This window comes from Eulemur rufifrons, chromosome 3 (assembly GCF_041146395.1).
Source record: "Eulemur rufifrons isolate Redbay chromosome 3, OSU_ERuf_1, whole genome shotgun sequence".
NCBI lineage: Eukaryota > Metazoa > Chordata > Mammalia > Primates > Lemuridae > Eulemur > Eulemur rufifrons.
In genome coordinates this window covers 66,843,634-66,848,436 of record NC_090985.1, presented here as the reverse complement: position 1 = coordinate 66,848,436, position 4,803 = coordinate 66,843,634, and the positions used below count along the sequence as shown (strand labels likewise).

General features: G+C 38.1%; 1 pseudogene; it reads left to right on the top strand.

Moving 5' to 3' along the window:
- The first annotated feature begins 1,208 nt into the window (after positions 1–1,208).
- LOC138382018 (U2 spliceosomal RNA) lies at positions 1,209–1,358 on the top strand (annotated as a pseudogene).
- Positions 1,359–4,803: the final 3,445 nt, after the last annotated feature.

Here is a 4,803-nt window from a genome sequence, read left to right as displayed (position 1 = left end):
GAGCACAAAGGCAGCTGCTCTTTTTTTTTCCTCCTAGCATTCCCACTATCCCAAACCTCAGCTCTGCACAGTAGATTGGCAATGGCAGTAGGAAAAATTTGCATTAACTCTTGCTTGACAACAGAAAAGAAAGAGAGAAACGTACACACTCATTAGGAATTGGCTCGATATATGGGCACAGATGTACTTGACAAACTAGTGGGTCGATTGTAGCATTAATCATTAAGTTCTCTCCTGCTGAGTATGCTGCCATCCTGTTGAGGCATCTAACCTTCACATCAATAACTATAGGCTTGATGCAGCAGACCACCTCTCCCTGGTTCCCATCCAATGCAGGAATTAGGTCTGTAGCATCCTGAGAGCCATGCCACCTCTGGCTGAATACTCCCAGCAATGGCCTTGCTATTTCAAGAGAGTTGAGCCTTGAAGAATATGAGAATTAGGATTACTGATACCCCACACAGCTGAAAAATCCACATATAACTTTTGACTTCACCGAAACTTAACTATTAATAGCGGGCTGTTCACCAGAAGCCTGACCAATATTATAAAGTTAATTAATGTGTATTCTGTATGTTTTATGTATTATATACTGTATTGTTACAATAAAGCAAGCTAGAGAAAAGAAAATGTTATTAAGAAAATCATATGAGAAAATATACTAGTCATTAAGTGGAAGTGGGTCATCATAAAGGTCTTCATCTTTGTTGTCTTCATGTTGAATAGGCCAAGGAGGAGAAGAAACAGGAGGGATTGGTCTTGCTATCTCAGGAGTGGCAGAGGCAGAAGAAAATGGACATATAAGTGGACCCAGGCAGTTCAAAATTGTCTTCTTCAATGGTCAACTGTACTTATTTTTGGACAACTTCCTGTTGCTAAACTCAAAACAGCCTCTCTATGTCCTACAGACATAGTTTATCTCCCTCCAAACTAACCTAATCCCCAATGTGATAACATTAGGAGGTGGAGACTTTGGAAGATGATTAGGTCACAAGAGTGAAGCCTTCACAAATGGGATCAGTTCCTTAGAGGGTGCTCAAGAGACCACAGCTCTCTTTCTGCGAAGTGAGGTTACAGCGTGAAAATGGCCACCTATTAACCAGAAGGTTGGCCCTCACCAGACACTCAATCTGCTGGCTCTTTATCTTGGACTTCTCAGCCTCTAAAGCTGTGAAAAATAAATTTCTGCTGTTTATTATCCACCAGTTATCGCTTCTCGGCCTTTTGGCTAAGATCAAGTGTAGTATAAACCACCAGTTTATGGCATTTTTGTTATAGCAGGACAAATGGCCTGAGATGTTGTGATTTCACTGATTGATTGCAGGTCTCACCTGTTGAGTATGAGCGAGGCAATCTCTTGACCATAAGAACAATTCTCTTACCACCCCGTTTCTAAGATTTTGCCAGTAGAGATATCATTGGCTTTCCTCACCATACTGTAAGCTCTGTGAGGATAAGTACTGTGTCTCTTGTTTGGCTCGGTGTTCCAGCCCTCAACGAGGTGCCTAACATATAGTAGGCACTAAATAACACATGTTGAATAAATGAATTAGCCCTACTTAGAAATGAGACAATCAAGCCTAGCAAGTTTAATAACTAGCTCAAGCTCACACAACTGGAAACCAAGGGAGCCCAGATACATAGCTATCTTATTCTGTTAGGGCCCACAGGCCATGCATTTAGCCTCTGCACTATTTTACTAACAACTTTCTTTGTGTACAGTTGTAAAGACCAAGAAGCTATGGAGATGCTAAGAGAACTAGCAGACGAGAAGAGGCCTGGAGCTGGGATCAATGGCCACAGGTAGCAGAGACCTCTCAAGTGGAAATTGTGGCAGTGATGAAGCCAGTCCCACACAGCATCCAAAATAAATAGGATGGACCAGCCTTACTCAATGAGCACCACAACAGGATGCTCAAAGGCAAGAAGCAACCAACCTGCCACACCACAACACATGTGAAATTGTTCATGGCCAAAGGAGAGGGCCCTCTCAGAAGGTTGTTAGTGTATGCGAATGTCTAGACACCTTCTTGACAACGAGAAAAGAGAAACTTTTTAAAGAGGTGACAAACAGCTCTCATGATGAGTTTCAAGTTCGAATGAAGACTGAATATTAACTCAATGAGAGTGAGTTAACCTAAAAGAGGCTTTCAAGTTTATGTTCTTTCCTATTCCCCTGGTGTAGGGAATGGGGCTTCCAGAACAAGACAAATTAATTTTCTTTTTCTTTTGGCACATTTGAGCATAGTTTAAAAACTTTCATGCTTGTGTGAAGTTACTCAATCAGTTATGTCTTATTACCTACCTAACATCTCTGTAATTCACAAGATACTGTTAAATTCCTTGTCAAATATACATATATATGTATTAGAGTGAAATAATAATCTATATTTAATATAAATGACTATAGTATACATTTATACAATATAAAAATATAGAAGTCTTTCATTCTAATGCTCTCTTTTTCCTTTTATTTCTCTTTTCTTTCTTTCTTTTTTTTGAATAGTCTTTTCTTATGATATTCTTATAAACTATGTAATATTAACATCTGGATATTCACCCCCTGCTACATATCTATTTTTATTTGAATGGTGAAGTATCTACTGATCTTCATTTGCCTGCTTCTGAATATTTGAGATCATATTAACAATTATTCAAAAACTTAAAACCATGCCTTTACTTTTAGTTTCTCAGGCAACTTCTTCTAGCATTAATTGCAAATTCAAACATGTATCATTATTTTAGTTAACATTAAAACACTACAGGGCATGGGCAATATACATAACCTGAACTTTTGTCCCCCCATAATAAGCTGAAAAAAATAAAATAAAATAATAAAATAAAAAAAAACCTTTTCCACCCAATCAATAAAAAAAAAAAAAAAACACTACAGGTATTTTTTTCCATATTGTTGACTGCCTTGGAGAAAAGGATATGGTAAATCTGCATTTCTTTTCGTCTTTATTTCAAACAAACTGGGAATGAGTCATGATTGCTGGTTACTCACTCTGGGGAAAATATAAGACTCTCTTTCCCTCTCCTCTCATCTTCTCCCCACTTGAATCACTCCCAACCTCGAGAGAAGTTGTAATGACCAAAGACTAAATGGAATTTTCAATATTTCACAATGGAGCACTAATTTTGAGAGTAGAGCTTTTAGTGGGAGGGTTAAAGGATTATAAGCAGACCTGGAAAGAAAAATCTCTTTTCATGATCTTTCCCTTTGTTCTTCCTCATCTTTCCCACTTACCTGGTTTGGTAAAGTCAAGCCTGAAGGTGTTAGCTGAAAGAGCACACCACCATCCTTGGAAAGTCAAGTAGAGCACCTCTATGGAAGTCATATAGGAAAAGTCACCCTCTGTTCTTGATTTTCTCCTTGTGTGACTTCCTTTTTTTTCCCGTCCAACTCTGGAGTCACTAATGGCTAGCACAGGTCCTGGAGGTGACTCCTTCGTGCATCAAAGCACTCAAAGCCTGAATGAACACACACTCAGGTCCAGAGAGGAATATATGTGAAAAAGAGACTTAGGCAGGCTCAGCTCTAGGTCTTAAGGGGGATAGATTCTCTTTTTAACATCCTGCATTATGGAAAAGGGGATACAATTCTTCCATTTTATAGAAGAGGAAGATTATGTTCAGCAAGATTTAGTGACTTGTAGAATAAATGGCAGAGATTAATCCAGGCAGCTTGTTATGGAAAAGAATCAGGCAGAGATTTGGAAATAAAGTCCTACCAAATAATATAAAGTGCCATTTGCCTACAGTGTCAGCTGCTGTGGATCCCAGGGTGTGTAAGTGGCTGCACAAGGCAGTCAAAGATTTGGAGATTTAAACCAGATCACATAAGTCTTCTTAGAGTTACAACTAACACAGGTATAATGAAACTGGATTCCTCACTGCAAACATAAGATGAAAAATGCTTTTTTCCTCCTGTCTTCCTGGGAAACCTCAGTTTTACTCAAACATTTGGTATCCAAATGTTCCCCAAATGATTGGGAACAACTACCTACTACTTCCCAATATCCTAAATTTTCCTTTATAGCAAGAGAGATGCTCAATATGAGATTCTCTATCACGTTTGGGAATCTCAGAAATTCATCCATACTTTTTGGAGTATGATTTTTCATTGGCCCATATAACTTTTTCAAATATTAATTGTTTATATATAGTTTACCAAGTTCTAAAAGTATCTGAAGTTCTTTTTACCTACTGTATAAATGTACTAGGAGATACTTAACCAGCATGATGAAACCCTATTTAAAAAACTATTTATAACTTCTATATGTGCTACTTGCTGTTCTTTTTATTTAAATAATTACTGTGTTTATTATTTTCATTGCTAAAAAACCAGAAGTTCATCACTTAATTATTATATCTTCAAGGACCCTTATATATTTGCCAATATCAAGCTTATAAAAGTCAGAGTTAAAGTTGTTTAATTTTCAGGAAGGGGTTCAAGGCTTTATTTATCTTGGGGATTTGTATTAAACAGGGTGTTTCTGGTTTTTGTAGCCACCTCAGGATACAAAGTTCTCTCTGAGTATGCAACATGGACATTTAATTATAACGGTGGCAGGGCAGGGTGCCAGTTTTCCTTTTGCATGAGTTTTCAGTCCCTTGTGTTCACTCTGTGTCTTTTCTTTCCAGAGTCCTTGTACCTGCCACTCCCACTGCCCAAATGCCCTCCCCAACGCTTCCCCCAGTCAACTCTGACCTCCAACCTAGATCAACCTCCCTTAATAATACGGCTTTGCTTTTTTTCTCTTCTTGTATTAAGTAGCAACTGTATCATCGCAGTAACTA